Source organism: Martes martes, assembly GCF_963455335.1.
Source record: "Martes martes genome assembly, chromosome: 13".
NCBI lineage: Eukaryota > Metazoa > Chordata > Mammalia > Carnivora > Mustelidae > Martes > Martes martes.
Window position 1 is genome coordinate 15323457 of NC_137901.1, and position 20056 is coordinate 15343512.

The following is a 20056-nucleotide window of genomic DNA, read 5'->3' on the forward strand; positions in this document are numbered from 1 at the left end:
CCTCAGGGGCCCATTATCAAGATGAAAGCATTGTTTGGAGATACTCTCTTTCATCTAAATGCCTCAAGCAGGAGCATTTTCAATTAGTCAGTTGGAAATACTGCATGAAAGAAGTACCCTTAGCATAACAAGGGTGGGGGGAGAATAAAGAGAGTATAAAGTGCAGAAAAATTAATTATCTCAGGAGGGAAGTGTGTTTGCTCATAAACATCCTTTAATGGCAAAGAGGAGCAAAAAACTCATCTGCTATAGACACTATTGGTGGGAGGAGTGGGGAGGAAGAAAAGAGAAAGAGAAAAAGAAGTCAACATTCAGTTCTTTTCAGTCCTTTGGATTAGAGCAGTCCCCAAGCCCACCCATCACCTCAGGGAACTAGGAAAATCTCATTAGAGCAGCCACCACTGAAATCCAGGTGACGCTGTACAAAATACATGGTGGGAATTGGTGTAAAATTGAGAAACATGAGAAACTGAAGGTATAGGGTGATGAGAAAGGTAAGGTGCGTTTTTGGCTGAAGGGAAGGCTCTCGTTGTAAGAGAAAGACTGAGAATTCTGATATGAGGCTAATAGGGGAGGTTATACAATATTTATCCCATTGTATTATAAGTGTGTGACTATGTTTTAAAATTATTATACCATGTTTAGTTGTAAGGAATCACTGGGTCTTCTTTCTTCTGGAAGTAGGCAACCAGTGTTAAATAACAAGCAAAATGGGGAAACATACAAGCTCACTCAAGTTTAGTAACAACTTAACAAAATAAGAAACTATGAATGCTTTAGTAATTGGGCTTAAGAATCAATCTAGTAAATTCACAGGTTCACTTTAGCAGTTTCAACAGAGGTGAAATGCTCCAAGGACTGGCTCTATGAAAATATTCACTGAAGCTGCTGCCTAAACCTTGAATCCATCTCCAATGAGTCCATTCAGAAGACTTTAAAAATGAATGTAGTATAGTATATTTTAATTTTATAATTCCTGTAATATTTAGATGCCTTTACTGTTAAGTGATGTTTATTTTATAAACAAAACAAAACAAATGCCTTGAGGGCATTGGTAAATTCTAACATTTACCCCTGTTTATCCCTATCCATATTTATCAAAAAGAATTTTTTTTTTAAAGTTCTTTTTATAGGGACCCCTGGGTGGCTCAGTCGGTTAAGCATCCAACTCTTGATTTCAGCTCAAGTTTTGACCTCAGGGTCAAGAATTCAAGAAGACCCACACTGGGCTCCATGATGAGCATAGAGCCTACTTAAAAAAAAAAAGTTCTATCTCTATATTAATATTTTTCAATTAGTTACTCCATAAAGAAATTATTTTTGTAGCATTAATTACCTTTTACTATAATATCATGCTAATTATTAAATTTATAATTTGTGATGTTTTAAAATGATTGTGTCAAATAAATTAACCTAATATTTATGATATTTAAACTACTTACTTTCTTTTAATTTCATGGAAAATATTTTTTAGACTTATGAGTATGGGCCCATGTTTTAATATTAAACAAAACGTGCATAAGTTAGAATGTTATTAATAGATCTCTTAGACAACTAAAAAAAAATTTGTTACAGGCTTTCTCAAATACTAAGCTGGCAAGTGAGCTAGACTGGTCCCAGCTCATAGGCTAGCAAATCAGGTGGTAAATTACTGACCTCTAGACTATTACCCAAAACTTACCCAAAGTTTAGCTTTGTTTGTGCATGCATTCACTCAATCGTGGGTTCCAGGTAAACGTACTGCGGTGGCTGCTGGGAAACCTAGTCACATTTACTTAGATACACTAACACTAGGGTTTTTCATGACTACATGCTTCTGCGTCTAATATTCTTCCTGAAATGACTTTCTCCTTTTGACTGTGGAGTGAGTTCCTACCCAATTTCTAGTTCTCTCTTGAAGCCTTGTCTCTCTTATAGGCAGATGGACTCAATCTCTTCTTTATGCTTCTATACAAATATGATATATGCTTCTATGATAGCATTTCTTACACTGCACTATAATTCAGTGGTGTTTGGTGCCACTGCCATTACTTTTATTGTATTCACATGACTTGATTCCCAACTACACTTTGACTCTTTTCATGGTAAGACAACCATCTAATCCATCTTCAGCTTCCTAGCATTTACTTACTAAGTGAATGAATCCACCAATAAACAATAGCAGTCGTAAAGGGCAATGTAACAAGCATTCATGAACCCACCACCCACCCACCTTAAATAATATTACTAAGAGAGTCCTGTCTTCCGAGGTACCCTACTCTAATTCCTTTATTTTCCTTATACACCGAAGATAGCCTCCAACCTGAACTTGATGATTATCAAGCCTATGCATTTCTTTAGGCCTCTCTCTATATATAACCTTAAAAACATATGCATATGTCTGTAAAAATTTATATGGTTGATATTCATAATTTCATATTTGTAGACATTTATTTATATGTTATACTGCAATTAACTCTTTTGCTCAATATTGTACATGTGATACTTATATTTATCACCTACATGTGATATTGTGCAGTTTGATACTTATAACTATCATTTATTTATTTTTAACAGATAATATTCTCTTTTTCAAAAGATTTTTAAAATTTATTTATTTTAGAGAGAGCGCAGGGGGAGGAGCAGGGGAGGAGGAGACAAAGGGGGAAGAATCTCAAGCAGACTCCACAGTGAGTGCAGAGCCTGATGCAGGACTTGATCCCATGATCCAAGATCATGACCTGAGCAGAAACCAAGAGTCAGGTGCTCAACCGACTGAATCACCCAGGCTCCCCAGTTGTATACTATTCTATTGGATGTATATACCACAGTTGTTGAGTAGTGTTCCATGATATGGCCATAATATAATTTGCTCATCCATTGACCAGTTGAAGGATATTTTGGTTGTTTCTATTTTTTGATTATATATAATAAGCCTATATAAAATCCATGTTTTTGGATATGTGGACATATGTTTTCATTTCTCTTGAGAACAAGAATAGAATAGCTGGGTAATATGCTAAGTGTATATTTATCTTTGTGAGAGACTGCCAAACTTTTTTCTAAAGTAGCTATACCATTTTGCATTTTCATACTAATATATACATTTTTTTCTTTTGAAATTAATTTAACCCAGAATATGGATGAGGTATGGATCTAACTTTATTTTGTTTTCCAGATGGTTATCAAGGGGTCCCATCACAATTTATCAATACACATGTGTTCCCTGATGATCTGAAGTGCCCTTTTTTATCATATTCTAAAGCTCTGTATCTATTTGCATCTATTTTTTGACTTCTTTTTCTGCTCCGTTGATAGCTCAATATGATGTATGAAAAATGACTCATGCTCCCATACCATACTTTTCAAATCGTTGAGGTTTTATGTTTTAAAACACAGAAGGGCTAATTCTCTGTCACTGATCTTCCTTTTAATTTTTTGCTTGTTTACTTTTTCATATCAATTTTAGAGTCATTTTATCAACTTACAAATAACTTCTTTTTATTTCTTGGGAAAAGTTTTTTATCTGTGTGGTTCTTAGCCCCTCCTATCTAGGAATACTATTTTCCTTTATATTTATTCAAGTCTTCATGTACAGGTATGACTTATGTCAACTGCCAGAACTCTCCATCATCTGGCCCTTCCTTACTTTTTGACCTATTCATTCTTCTATTCTGCAATGCTCCAGGCTGTTCAAGTCTCAGAAATGTTATATATGTTCTTTCCATTATCTCTCATTATTTTTCTTCATATGGTTAACTGCTTTTCATCATTTAAAATCTGGCTCAAAAGACACCTCATCATAGTGTTTTCTCATCACTGCCTTGAAGTAGTGCCATCTCATCCCTGGTCACTTGGTCACTTGCTTTTGGATTGTTCTGTTTTCTTTTCTGTGTAATGCTTATCACCATTGGAAGCATGGTCACTCATTTCTCTACCTATTCATTTTCCAACTCCACTGATCAGTTCAAGCTACCACGACATTAGGGATGTTACCTTCTGGCTTCCTGCAGGGTCACCAATGCTGGGAACAATGCCTGGAGCTTAGTAGGTATGCAGCACATATTAAGTGAAAGAATGGATAGCCTTTTTTCAGCTCCAGCAACGGTCTTCACATTCTTGCTACCACTACTTACACAAACTGTTTAGGTGGATTTCCTACTTGAAATTATTTGACTGCCTGAGAAAATCAGTGAAGTAATAACTTGTGACTCTTCCAACCGAGCACCAGACTCAGGGGTCAGCAGAGAAGGATCCCCTCTGCTGCTCTGCTCTCTTCCTCCTGTCTCTCAATCTAGTCTTCAGCTTTGTGGATATGACTGACAGGACCACTAGCTGTGACTCCTTGAGGCAACAGAGCAAAGGACCGAGCAGAATACATACTCAAAACCCCAAAAGGCACAACTTGCTATCTGTCATTCAGCTCTTTACAATTGGAAGTAACTATGCAGAAAATGATCTGGAATAGTAGTTTTCACACCTGACTAAAGACATGAGTCTCCTAGAGTGTTTTCACTAATACAGCGACTCAAGCCTCGCCCTGTTCCTACTGAATTAGAACCTCCAGAGCTCAAAACCATGAAGACAGCACCCACCAACCTCACTCTTGTGGGACTCTGATGCTCTTCAATGTTGGGAACCACCATAGGCTGGACCAGGAAATTGACCAAAGTAGAAGATGTGGATGATGGGTGTGAACCTTTGATAATGGCCCACACATTTCAATGTTGATGGGATTGTTAAATTGATGATAAAACATAAGCTTAAATTCTAACTTGATTTGACATTCTACATTAAAGAAATTGTTCTGTGGAGTCTCTACAATGCCCACAGATGAGAATAAGCCTTTATAACACAACATGATGAATTCCGTTCCTTTCCTGGCCTACGTGTTCTGGGACCAGAATATTTTTTTGCTTAATTCAATGTCTGCATATGTGTTGCTAGTTTTAATTGCAGGTTCCTGAGGTTCATGATAGAGATGTTGACTCAGAATTTCTGAATATGGAACCTAGGAATCTGAATTTTTCTAAAATTCCTTGGATGATCTCTTTTTCACCCTGATATTTCAGAACCATGAAAGCATTTGTTTCGGACTTTAGACTAGCTGGATTCAAATGGTTCTAGCAGTGTGACCATGGGTAAGGTTCCTAGCTTTTTCCAACCTCTATCTTCTCATCTGAGAAGTGAGACATCAGCAGTACCTACCTCAAAGGGTAATTGTGCAGGATGAGTGAGGGCAGCAATGTAAAGTGTTCAGCATAGCGCATAGAAGAAAACTTGTTCAGCCAGTATCAGATCTAAGTTTTATTAACCATTGGCTTTTTATTTATCTCTACCTGGAAATTTCAATTTGAGCTTCAGCAATTATTTCAAGCAGTGTTCTCAAAATGTGGCCTCTGCACCAGCTTCTTCAACAACCACTTAGAAATTTATTGGAAATTAAAAATATATATATTTTGCATACCATCCAGACATTCTGGATCAGAAAATCGGGGATGGGACCCAGCAGTTTGTGCATACCAAGCCCCCAGATGACTCTGATGCCTGCTAAAGTTTGAGGATCACAGACTTGGGGGGATTGATTAATAAAAGGGTTAATTGAAAATAACCATAATTGTACCATGAAATAAAATACAGTTTACTAAACAGTTAATTTTAAAAGATACAAAATCTTTTTCACATACATACCACACACCACCCATCCTCTGTGTTTTCACAGTTGTGTCCCCCAGAATAATTGCTTTTCTGTATCAGATTATTATCAGTGTAGAACACACAGGCAGTAGACATTCAAGATAGATAGGCATGCTATGAGCCCAACTCAGTTTGTTGATGTTAGGCAAATTATTTAAACCTTCAGAATTCTAGGTTTTTCATTAGTTAAAAAGAGAGAATAACACCCGCCTTGAAATTTTGTTGTGGAGATTAAATGTAACATATATATATATATCACCTAACATGGTGCCTGGCTCATAGTGAGTGCCAAATAAATGGTAGCTAATGACCAATTGCATGTAAATTTCAACATTACTCTGAGCAGTAGCTAATGTGAATATTTTGTATTTTACCAAAAATGTGCAATGTTTGTGTCTGTTCCTGTTTGCACAGAAATTTAGGGTGGAGAGGTATGGCTGTCCAGTACATACTCCGCAAACTGGCTATAGATTTCCTAGTTACTGTCAAATTTCACTTGATTATAGCAGCTTGAGGTTTAAGGTCTAGGAGATTCATGCTCACCACGTATAGTACACTGCAGTGAGCTGAAGCAAATTACGGTTACTCATTGTGAGCTCTGTTTGGAGTCACTACACCCTGATTATGTTGTCAAATATAAATTGAAAGCCCCTCTCGATGTATTTATGGCACTGAATCTGCCTACAATCTGACACCATTCTACCCCTAGAGTAGAAAGTGACACTCCCTAGAGTCTTTTGTTTATGTTTATAGCATAATCTTCATAGCAGCTGCTTCTTATCTAGGCAGCCAGAAGATCAGTTGCGAAGCATTTATTAGAATTTACTTTGGGTCTTGCTCATTTAAGTCAAGGAGCCTGTAGTACTGAGGACCAGCTTCCATATATATGTTCTGAAAAAAACCTCTAATCTATAATTATAACCTTGAGCCAATCGCTTCCTTTCTCTTACTGTCAGAGATACTCAGTTCAACTTCTTCATTTATAAAATGATAGGTCAGTTTTGGTCATTATTCTGTGAGTACTTGAACACTTATGTGTACTTTATCTTGTTTGACATATATCAAAATTGACATTCAGGTTGGACTTATAAAAGGGTTGTTAGATTTTCTATAGTCCGACTTATTTTTTGGTTTGCTTATTTTATCAGCTATAGAGATTGTTAAAATATCTCTTTCCATAAGGTGAATCAACCTTTTGGATTGCATACCAATTTAGAAGTGTTACATCTTCTTAGTGGATTGATTTATCATTATGAAAATTCCCTCTTTTTGTCTAGTGATGCTTTAGGCCTTGAAGTCTACTTTGTATGATACTAGTATAGTTATATATGCTTTCTTTTGGTGAAGATTGTCCCTTTTTGTATTTTTTAAACCTATGTCCTTTTATTAAAGATGTGTGTCTTATAAGTAGCATATAATTGGGTTTTGTTTTCAGAGATTTTAATATGCTGTGCTTAGGGATGGTTTTCATTGTATTATTCCTGCTTGGGAATTTGTATAGTATTATTATCATTATCATCATCATTATTATTATTAAACATCTTTAAACTTTTAATTGAAGTATAAAACACATAGAGAAAAGGGTATATATCTTCAGTGTGTAGCCCATGAATTTTCACAAACTGAATAAACCTTTGTGTATAGATCAAACACCCCAATCAAAAAAAAAAAAAAAATATATATATATGTATTTCCCAAACCATAAGCATCTCTCATGCTCTTTGCTAGTTTCTATTCTCCAAAGTAATCATGCTCTTGGTTTCTAACAAAATATATTAGTTCTGGTACTTTGTATGATTCCATATAGACAGCTTCTTAGCTCTTTGGGTTTCTAACTTCCATCAGCATCAAAAATTTCCTGTTCATTGTATCTTCAAATATTACTTCTGCTCCATTCTCTTTATTCTTCTTCCCTGACTCCAGTTACATACATTTTAGATCTTTTTACTGTATCCTTTACATTTCATCCTTTATCCCCCCTCTGCGTTTCATTCATATTTTCTATTGAATTATCTTTCAGTTCACTGACCCTTTCTTCTAATTTGTCTAATCTGCTGGTAAGCATATCTATTAATTCTTCATTTAGGTTATTGTTTCCACTTTTCAGAGAAAAGTCCTGATCATATTATCTATATTTTAGCATGTTAATAATAATTATTTTAAAGGCCATGTCTGATAACTTGAATATATATAGATCTTTTGTGTATCTGTTTCTACTCTGTTTTTTTCCTGTTCTTTTTTGTGTTCATTCTGTTATTTTGTCTTACAGAATACATTGTAAATTTTTACTGAATGCTCCAGATAATTTACGAAAACATTTAGAGATAACGATGCTACATTTAAGCTAGGGACAGGTCCCCTTAATCCAACTAAGCATTGATGTGATTTCTAACTGGATTTCAGTCTCAGTGAGAACTGATCCACGTGCTTATGTTCCCTGTTGGGGCGTGGTCCTCCATTAATTCCAGTGGAGAGTTCCGACTGTTTACTAGCATCTCTGCATCTGCGTGAGATACACACTCACGTGTTTGCTTGCTCCCAATCATATAATGTTGCGAGCAGCTCTGCCCAGCTTCTCAACCTCTGTCACCTCTAGAGAATCAACAAGTGCCCCAAAGAGAAAAGTAGCAAATGTTGGGCTTCTTTCTTTGAGTATTTTCATTCCTTCTAGGATTGTGAGCCCTTAAGCTCCCTTTTACATCTCTGATGCTTTCAGACAGATTAAAAACAGAAAACCAACCTTTCTAGTTGTTCTTAGAAGGAGAGTTGGTCTGTGAAATGCCACTGTGCAACTGCCGGAAGCAGAAATCCCTAGTGCCTGTTGTGAGCATTTATTTTATTTTATTTATTTTATTCACATACATAAATACATTTTAGTGCAATCAGTACAATTAAATGCTTTGAAATTAGATAGCTTTCCCCACTAGAGGCCACCATGATATATTTTGCCTGTGTGACTCTTTTATAAAAATTGAAAAAAAAAAAAACCAACAAATTTCTTTTAAAACATTAGGTTGGTGAGTACCCTAAATATTTATTTATCAAAACATCTTAAATAACAATGCAGAACAAAATTAGCTACCCATAGACTCAGTTCTCTGAGGGCAAAACTTTTACAGAGGTAAATGCTACCACAGCCACCATTTGACTGACTGACTTAACTCAGTGATCCATAAAATAAGATAAAATCTTTTAATTATGTGAAATAAAAATACAGTAGGAAATTGGATATTTTTTCTTTAAAATCCATGTCAAATTGTGTTCCCTAAAAATAATTATTTCCATATAATACCCTAAATGGAGATTCATACTTTGAGAAATAGAAACTGCTTACATTTTCTTCTTCTTTCTTTCATCAAAAAATAGTGTGTCTTATACCTATCTTACAAGATGTGTGTTATAAAAGGCCTGAGAAAATACTTTCATGATGTTTTCAAATCATTTTCTTTGGGGCCTTCAGAGATTGACAGCCTGGAAAGAGGGGAAACGTAGTGTTCTTTATTGGAAATTAAATAGAACACCTTAGAATCTCTGAAATTGTCAGGAGGCTTTGTAAAAAGACATTCTTATGCAGGCAACTGCAAGTCCATCTGTTGTTTTAATTTGTCTCCCTAATAATTCCCAGGAGTTTCACTTGGTTTGAATAGTGGAATAAACAGAAATGAATTAGGTCGTTTTCTTTTAATATTAATCCAAAAATTCGGTGTGGTATATTAACCATCACCTGCATTCCTTCAAGGTTGTTTGATTTCATTAACCTTCACAATATTCCAATTAAATACAAGTATATTCATTTTATCATTTGTACTTGATTTCTTTAGATAATCAAACTGCAATTTTTAGTGATTTTTAGATGTGGATGCCATTATAATTTGTAGAATTTTCTTCTTTTAAAACAATGTCATGTATTTCAGTAATATAGCAGTACAAAGTATTTTTTATTCATCATAGGCATGGAACTATCTATTTTTATTATGGGTTTTATAATTTGATTTAAAAAGCTTCAATGTATTTTAATAATTTTAAAAGACCATGTAGCTGTGCTTCATCAGTATATCTTGTAACTTAGAAAATACATCATAATCCCAAAGTTGCCTATATAGAGATTACATAATGCCACTCATATGTGATGGATATTATTAGTAAATTGCTTATGTTATTTACTTTTCTACAAGCATACTTGTTATTCTGTTGAAAGGTCTGCAACAGTTCTTCAACAATGAATTTAAAACATTAAACACCTTTTCTTCTCTGAGGTATGATCAAGTACCCTAACCCAAGTCCTTTGGGCCACAAGTCAGCCCCCAGGCACTGCTATAATTTTGAGGAATGCTAACTGTAAGCTACAACAGACCCACCTTTGATTCGATCTTCATGCCCCTGTTCAGCTAGAATAATTATTTTCCTGCTACTTCCAGGTATAAAGACCTAATCCAAGTAGCACATGAAGGGAGGAAAACCAAGCAAACATGCAAAAGAAAAGACGGTCTTCCTTTCTCCCTCTCCCTTGCTCACCTCTCCCACTTCCCTCCCCACCACCAGCCCCACTCTGGGAAAGAAGTGCCTTTGCCAAATAAGTCTTTGCAAGGAAATGAACAAGCAAGGGGAGCTGATCCCATTGCACAGTAAGGAGAGCCAAGAGTCAAAAGTCATGAGTCTGAGGTTTCAAGTCTGGCTTAGTAGAGAGGAAAATCCAACTTTTGAACTCACTGTTTGCATCTTTTCATGGCACCACCTTTATTCAGGTCCTGAAACTTAGAATGTTACCAAGAGAGGAGGGGGGGTTAGGGTGAGGAAGAGATATATAAAAAATTGCAAGTTGTAGGCACCAAAGTGAAGACCAGGGAAACCGTGTGACTCGAGGAATCGGGCTCTGGTCACGCAGAGTATTGATGAACAGTGGACTGGGTGTGCACGGGAGTATTTGTTTTCTTTAGTTAAATTGAATGGATAACTTCCTGTAAATTATCATATTGATCATTCAGAGATGTGGTGTAATGTTTTAGAATACACCGCTATGGTCTAGGCAGTAGGAGACATTGCTAGTGACACTGCATTTAGGGATGGCAGAGCTCCGGACAGCCTTGTACCAGAAACATTCCACAGAGGTGGAGTGGCCATAGCTCCTAATGTGCCGGTATTGGAATGGAGGCAGTTCAGTTAGAAAGGAATTAAGTTAACGATGTGTTCACTGCAGGAAATATTCGGCATTAATTGGGTGAATTTATGAAGGAGACTGCTGGGTACTACAACTGTTTGTCAAAGGAGGATGTAAGCTTCGATTCATCTTTGCTCTGTCTGAAATTGCCGTGATCTCTTCACAGCAGATTTAAATGAATCTCCCATAAGGGAGCATTCACTTCAACCCAGGGAGAAAGGGAAAACCAATTGGAAGAAGATACTTTCTGTGAGTTGGGCATTTGGAGGCCAGGGAGAGCCAAGTAAATAGAGTAGAGGGACTAAAAGAATGGTATAAGCAGTTCATTAATGTAAGCCCAACCGCGGTGATGACAAACTCAATGTTCCCAAAAGAAAGACCGGTTTAATTGGTTAGGAGGTAGTTGGAAGGCTAGTTGACTTCCTAGTTACAAACTGACCTTAACATTCCAGTAACAAGCCTGGGCTTCTGGCTGTTGGAGATGGAGAGCTTCAGCACACTTTTTGAGTAGAAGCCTATAACTGAAAGGTTATTTAAACATTAAATCAGTGATGCATTCTTGGATTGCTCAAAGAAGGAAAATTAGTACAAACAAAATTCCACTTACGAGAATATGGTGGAAGTCTGAGGGATGCGGGCTTAATTAAGACAAGGCTTAATTACTGCCGTAAAATAAAAAGGAAGGAATGCAAGAGAGAGGCAAGAAGTGAGAAGCAACAAGCTTTGGTGTCTGAGTAGATCTGGATGGAAAGGTTGAGGGAATACAGGTAGAATATACTAAAGCAAAGGACAAAAAACCAGGTGTGGGCACAAAATGTGCCAGGATTTTTGTTGTTGAGGGAGGGTGTGTGCGTTCTCTCTTTGATGAGGTGCCTCCTTCTTTTTGTCTTACGTACATATAATCCCTGAAGGCCGTGGAGTTGGCATAGCCAGCTCTAAGCTTTCAAGGTTGCGAGATTAGAAAAAAGCTCCTAATAATTCTGCACTAGGTGAAGGGAGTGCGTAAGAAAAGACACACGGTGCGTTTTCAAATGCTGGGAAAAAAAATCTTTAAAAACCCATTTACTTCTCATTTTATATGCTCTTGGGTCAATTCTGTTCTTTAATTCTCTAGGTCAACAGAAATAGGCAAGTCGGTTTCATTTTGATTTCTAGTCAGTTTCACTTTTGTGTTTCCATGCACAGGCTGGAAAAAGAGCAGCGTATCGATTTTTGGTCAAATAATCCATACAACATATCATATTTTGTACCATCTCATATAGCACCTCTGTCTGCAGCTCTCAGGGCTCTTTGCAAGTGACTCACTGCTCAAGCAGATGGTTCAAGCTGCACTCTTGAACCGCGCTATCAGCCTCCTAAAAACACCATTTCAGATGATACGTATGATAATCTAGAATATTCTGCTCATGTTGAATCCTATGCACTTTCTGGTTGTGTGAATTCTTTAGAAACCAAACTTCAAATTTGCAAGTTAGCGCTTCAATTTTTTTCATAGTTTTCTCACACTCCAGCTCTGGGCCAGGTCTTTTTACTGGTAGGTTAAGGTATCATGAAAATTCATTCATTGACCAAAAAAAAAAAAAAAAAAAAATCATGAGCTTTTTAGGGCTCTGCAAAAAGTCTGAAACAACCTAAATGTACCCATCCATGTCCACATGAGTAATCTGAGCTACAGAGGAAATTCACTGACTTGCCCAAGATAGACACAATTTATAACAGGATCCAGGGTCTGGACTGTTCACTCTGTGGTTTTATAAACCACCAGTCAACTAGCAAATCATTACAGATAATCATAATTTCTTTTTCACGTTTTAAGTCTTTCTGGTGCAGATGGATACTGTTTCCAGAAACCTTCAGTCCAACCACATGGCATTTCTGACTCTGAGTTAGTGAAAAAGGAACCTGTCAAGCTGATGAACTAGAACCACCTCTCAGGCTATGGGAAGGCGTCAGTGTGAGCTACTTTGGCATGTTCCACCAGAACATGTGCAGAATTTCATGTGGAGTCCCTTGACATATATTTGCTCCTTGGTTCATCATTTTGTGCTTTTTTCCCAGTTATAGGAGTGAACTCTAGGATACTGTTAAGATATGTGCAGAGGAAAGAGAGACACTTAATAAATTATGAATTTAGTATAGAATTTAGACTAGAAGAGGGGCTTCTGGGTGGTTCAGTTGGTTAAGTATCCCACTCTTGGTTTTGGCCCAGGTCATGATCTTACACACTCTCTCTCTCTAAAATTGAAAAAGAAGAAGGAGAAGGAGAAGGAGGAAGAAGAAGAAAGAGGAGGAGGAGGAGGAGGAGGAGGAGGAGGAAGAGGGGGAGGAGGAGGGGGAGGAAGAAGGGGAAGGAGAATTTAGGCTAGAGGAGGAAAGAGTCCAAATCAGCTCAAAAGGGCTGGGGGTCCACATTACTATAATAATCAGCATTTATTGAACTGCTACTGTGAAGCCTCAAGTACTGATGTAGATATTTTCTTTTAAACTTAATTATACTTAAATTCAGTTAGTTACCACATAATGTATCATTCGTTTCAGATGTAGAGTTCAATTACTCATCCACTGCATGTAACACCCAGTGCTCATTATGTCACATGCCCTACTTAATGCATATAGAGCTTCACTGAATCCTCACAGTAGCCCTTAGTGGCTCTTAGTTCAGGTTCCCTCGGACAATGACTGTGAGACATGTATTCAGTGCAAGCAGTTCGTCTGAAAGGTGGTCCCAGGGAACCCCAGTAGAGGAGAAGGGGGTGAGAGAGAATGGAAAGAAGCCAATGAAAGATGCTCCCATAGATCATGATTAAGGGTGACAAGAACGTAATCTCTGACACTTCCAGCCTTCTGCACACACAGCCAGAGCAGCCTTGGTGATCAGAGAAAACGCTTCTTTCCGCACAGTTCTTGAGGCTGGAGGTCCAAAGTGAAGGCGCGAGTAGGGTTGGTTTCTCCTGAGGCCTCTCTCCTTGGCTTGTGGATGATGGCCTTCTCATGGCCTCCACATGGCCTTTTCTCTGTGCACGCACATCCCTGGTGTCTCTTCCTCTAATTACAAGGACCCCACCAGATTGGATTAGGGTCCATCCATATGACCTTGTTTAACCTTAACCATATCTTTAGAAGTCCTAATCTCCACATACGGTCACAGTGGGGATTATGGCTTCAATTTATGAATTTGGGAGGAACACAGTTCAGTCTATAACTGCACTGAATCCCTTAAGATTCAAATGAACTTTTGTAAAGATATGCATTGTCCTTACTGATACTGTTCACTCAGATAAGCTTTAAGCTTTCCCTCTGAATTTGTCACACCCAGTTATAAAGTGCACATACATTTCTATTCACGATTACCCGGTTGTGGCGGCACAGCCGAAATCAGCACTTTGCAAGGTAGGGATTTACGCTTCTGGGAAAAAACAGGACTGAATGCAATGCTGAAGTACGTCAGGAAGGCAAATGCTATTAAATATTCGTAGACATACGTGACTGTTTACCAATGGAGACCAATTTCAAATATGAAAATTAGTTAAGTTCTTGCAGACTAAAGAAGAACAGAAGGAAATCTGGGAGAAGTTCTTTCTATAATGTGTTCCTGGTGAATCATTTAAAATCCCATTGGCTTCATAGAAAATTACAGAGCTGAGCAATAACACTAAATTGTAAGCAATATTCCTTGTGATAATAATTAATATGATTATTCAGGTAACTGCTGTCAAATTTTAGAACTGTGGAGATTAACAGGGAACAATGGGCACAAAATAAGAATTATGAAAATATGTCCAAGCTGACAAGAGTCGACTTCAATTTGCTTCACAAAGCTGCCTGACCATGAAAGATACATTGCAGCAGGTTGAAATCTGTTAATAAGTTTTTCTTGTGCAAGCCTGTTGAAGTTTTTCAACATTTTTAAATGTCAAATAAAAAAGCATACACATCTAGAAATATTAAGGACCTGAGTCATGATGATATGGTGTTTTGGTTTCTAAGGCATAGTTTTTACTTCACTCCCAAGAAAATTTTCTGAGAATGGAGCTTTCTTATAAAAGAAGATTGAGCCTAGTATTGAATAATGCTTGTAAATATTTATCAGTCATAGTAAGACTAATTTTTAGCTCATGTAAACCGGGTACATGAATGGATTTTCACACAGAACATAATTCTTTCCTCCCGCCATTAGCTGTTATCACACAAGACACACCAGCTTGTATAAACCTAAATAGATTTGCTTTGGCCTAGATTTGAGGAATTCGAGGCCTCGAATAAAATATAGCACTTTTCAGCTAAAAATAGCTTAGAGATTATATTGTCTCTTCTCCCTCTAGTAGGGCACTGTACCATTTTGCCTCGATGCCATGGTTATAAAATTTCATGAGTCCAGTAAAAGGGAACTAACACTGGACTGTCAAGAACTCTGAGATCTAGCTCTGGCCTTTCTACTTACTGACAAGTAAAATTACATAAGAGCTAGCTCTGCCATCAGGCAAGCGTGAGTGCAAATCCAGGCTCTCCAAGTCATCATTTGGGGGTCTTGGGTAAGTTTAACCTTCAGTGGAATAAAGGAAGATACAGTAGGGCTCAGCTTGTTTTATAGATTGTCCTCTAGGGAACATGTTTATGTTCATTTGCTCTTGTAAAAGAACACAGTTTTAGGGTTCAAGTAGTAAAAATTTTTATTTAAAAAAATTCATAATGGGTGAAATAATGTTACACGGTAGCTGTAATAATCTCCCCAGCAAACCCACTGATTTCCGGTATTTCCCAATAGGGCCTTCCCAAGTCATATAGTAGACCATCCTTCCCGTGACAGGTGGTTTTACCAGTCAATTTGACTAGGATGAAGTACCTACCTGTTCAATCAAATACCAGTCTGGGTGTTGCTGTGAAGGCATTTTGTACATGTGGCCAATGTCTACCATTAGCTGACTTTAAGGAAAGGAGATGATACTTGATAATCTGGGTGGACCTCATCTAATCAATGAAAGGCATTAAGGACAAAATTGAGGTTTCCCTGAGGAAGAAACTCTGTGAACTGCAGTGCCCACTCTTGCCTGAGAGTTTCTAGCCTCCTGGCCCGGTCTATAAATTTCAAACTTTCCAGCCCCCATAATCATGTAAGCCAATTCTTTGAAACAGATCTCTTTATATCCTGTTCTATTAGCCTGCTGGTTCTGTTTCTTTGGCTGAAACCTGACTACCACAGCTCCATGAACTGGGCCTTAGGAGCATATAAATTAATGAGAAGTAAATCTCAAATTCAGATGTAACAACAGTGGAGGAGAGGATCCTGTGGGAAGAGGGGCATGCTCTTAGCAAGAGCAGATGCGGAGGGAACAGGAAAGCTGAGAACACTGAACGAGAGCTGGGTGCCAATAACGAGGGGCTGCTGTGCAGAAGAGCGTGTTTGTGTGTTAGTGTGCTGAAGTAAACAGTGTCCCCCAGAATTCACGTGTTCCCGGAACCTCAGCCTGTGACCTTATTTGGAAATAGGCTATTTAGAGATATAATTAAGAATCTCTATGGGGGGGGGGGTGCTTCTGAGTGGTTAAACGTCCAACTCTTGATTTTGGCTCAGGTCATGATTTCAGGGTCATGAGATCGAGCCCTGGGTAGGGCTCTGTGCTGGACACCAAACTGGAAGGGACCTCACTCAGTTTGAAAGCATCATGTGAACGTCTTCATTTCCCAGGGCTGCAGCAACAATGTACCACACACTGGGCGGCTTAAAAAGAAACAGAAGTTCATTGTCTCAGAGTTATGGAGGCCACAAGTCTGGAAACGAGGTGTCGTCAAGGCCATGTTTCTGCTGTAAACTCCAGGGGAGAATCCCTGCTGTCTCTTCCACCTTCTGGTGGCTCCAGGCATTTGTTGGCTGGTGGCCCCATCGTTCTGGTTTCTGCCTCTGTCTTCACATGGCCTTTTGCTCTGCGTGCTGTGTCCCTGTGCCTTCTCTCTTATAAGGACACCAGTCATTTGATTTAGGCTCCACTCTAAATCCAGGGTGAATGAGATCCTTTTATTTTTAAGAGAGAGAAAGAGAGAGAGAGAGCGCGCACACAAGGAGGGGTAGAGGTGGCAGACAGACAGAGGGAATCTTAGGTGGACTTTGAGATGCAGATTACCTACAGGAAATTGCTAGGGAGGAGGGGCTTGGGGATTCACACCTGAGGTGGGGAGGAAAAGTAAAGGGAGCAGGATTAACAGACAGGGAAGTTGTGCAGTCACATAGTCCCAGCATGGGCTCAGTCAACACCACCACCCCACAGGGAGGTTGGAGACTGAGGTGGGCCTTGAAAATCAGCCTGTACATTCTTTGGATATGGGTTGACCCCATTTGGTTTCAACAATTCTTGAGGGCAGTAGCTGGGAGAGTAAGACCTTCATTCTTCAAAAGGGATCCCTGTGGGCAGTACAAGAGCCTTTAGGGAAGGTTGCTAAGGAATGGGAAAGTCTGTCTCTGAATTAAACGAGGTGAAAAACCATCCTATAGCATTTAACCAAGTCATCGGAGATTTCTCACTTGTAAAATAGGTGAGATAATAAATCTAACTTAGAGAATGTATCTAAAAACACAACATATCGCCTAGTCTATAACAGCTAATAAAAGCTAATTTTATTGAAATTATTTGTATCAGTACAAGTAAGTTTTCCAGACACATGACAAGGGAACCCTCTCTTGAAGGGACCCTAAGGTCCAGTGAGGGACTGAAAGCTTTAGGACCCCGTATAGCTTCTGGTTCTGTGCTTCTGCTTCCTTTGTGGGTCAGTTTCCTAATTGTTCTTCAGATCTTCAGTTGTAAGATGGAGGCTTGGGGGGGTGCCTGGGTGGCTCAGTCAGTTGAGCATTGGACTCTTGATTTTTGGCTCAGGGCATGGTCTCAGAGTCAGAGGATGGAGCCCAAGGTCCAGCTCCACGCTCAGTGGGGCGTCCGCTTGAGATTCTCTCTCTCCCTCTCTCCCTCTCCCTCTGCCCCTCCCACAGCTCTCTAATAAATAAATCTTAACAAACAAACAAAAAAAGGGAATCTTAGAATACAGATAACTAGAATACATTTAAACTAATATTCCAGGACTTGAGGACTCACAAATTCCACTGAGCAGCTAAATGCCAGGTTGATTTCTGTCTCGTGATTAAATGGGAACAAATGCTAGGCTGCACCATGGGACGTACACCGGGTCCGGTAGGAGAAACCTGTAGCCTATAAGTTAAGAACAGTCAAATTGCCTCATTTTTAACCCTGGTTCTACTACTTGGGAGTTGTGTACTTTGGGCAAGTTATATAGTCTCTGTCTGTCTCATTTCTCTCATACAGAATGGTAGTAATAATAACATGCCTGAGCGTGTAAGGTTGTTATAAGGTATAAATGAGTTAATACATGTATGACATTTGAAACAGTTCCTGGAACATTCTAAGCCCCCAACAAACGTTAGACATTATTATTGTTGTCTGATTTTTGTTAGGACCATGTAATCCCCCAAATTCAATCCCACCCATTCTGAACGGCCTGGAGAGGAGAGGGGACAGTTTAATTGTCTTTTTCTGAATGTTAGTTTGACAATAAGCGCATTCATAAAACTGGCATTTTTTTTTTTTAATAACCATTTGCTCAGACCCTCCTCCAGTTGGGACTATAAATTAGGAAGGAAAAGAATAAGGTCATCTTAAACAGAGGAAAAATTTTTACTAGAAATCACTTGCAGTTGCTAAGGAGCAAGCGACCAATACCTTTTTAGCTATTAATGCAAATTCCGCACACAATGGATGTTCACTATAATGGCCTCCTTCCGTCTCAATATGATATTCATTAAAGTGCTTTAATAGGTTATAGAAAATTTTGAAGAAGGTTTTATATAGAAAGTTAAATTTAGACTGGATTTTTGGGAGGATTCTATTTAAGTCATTGTGGGCATTTTAGCGTTGTTTTCTTCATTAGCAAGGTCGTTTACCTGAAAATGGGATCCTGCACTCTAATGGCTTGTTTGTCCCTGTTGCTTGTCTGCCGCTCCAATCTCCCTCCACCGTGTGAGAATTCACAAGGTGTCATGGACGTTGACTCTCTCAAATGCGTGTTCTCACACCAGGAGAAGGCACCAAAAAAGCATGTGAGATGAGAAGCAAATGAAGAAGGTGTGGACTTCATTCTTTTCTGTTTCAAGACAACTTTGGGTATCCTACTATGCTTTTTTCTACACAGTTTAGAATTCTAAAGGCAGAAGAGGAGTGTAAATCTCACAGAGCTGAGTACTGTTCTGATTACTGTTACTCTCTGAGGAATGAAGTTTCATTGAAGCGCTAGTGAGCTTAAAATCAAAAGACTTGAAGCATTGAGAGAATTAAGTATTTAGATTTTCTTTATTTTTTAATTTTGAAAGGTGTCCTATGTTCTTGTATCTCTTTCCTTCCTTCGGCCCCTCCCCTCCTCATTCACCAGCCCTAAAATACCTCCCTCCTTCACCATTCCGCACACACACCCAAAGAAAGCATGCCAGGTTGGTTTTGCCGTTAACCAGGTTGGTGACTTTAGCAAACCTCTTTACCTTTTTGAGATTTCCGCTGCCAAAAATATGTTGGTGGAGAGGTGTGTTCGTCATGCAGTCTCTCTAATCTTCTGCTTTACTATTCTAAGATTCTTATTTAACTTGGCTTTGTTTGAACGAAGAATCAGACACTACAGCTTCCCCGTCGTGTCTCCTCCTTTTTAACTTATTCTGCACACACTGTGCATGTCCCTGGACTAGGCACTATGTAGACAGTTGAATCAATGAAGAGAATTCCCTGGTTATAATAAAAAAAATACCCCTTGCAATACAGAAAATACAAGGTAGAAAGCAGTACTTACCAAGCAGAGCTCAGAACTGCTGGGAGATTTGATAACACAGAAGAGTCAAGTTACCTTTAAAATCATAGATCCTTATTACTATCATGTACCTTATTAGTAAATGACTTTGGACCTCCTACAGGTATTTATGATGTCATGTATGTCTGCCATCATTCTGTAATGGCAGGCCTTAACTAATGGGAGGACTGCGTTTCCCAAATGATTTTACTTTTCAATATATAAGTTTCTTAAAGATCCCCTCCCAATTCCACCTATTTTATATTTATGACTGCGGACCATTCTATATGTATAAAAATAAAATGATAAAAATTATGTATCTTAATACAGCTCATCATTTTGTTTCTTCATTATGTATCCCTTTAATTCATAAAATTTTGAGTGCTT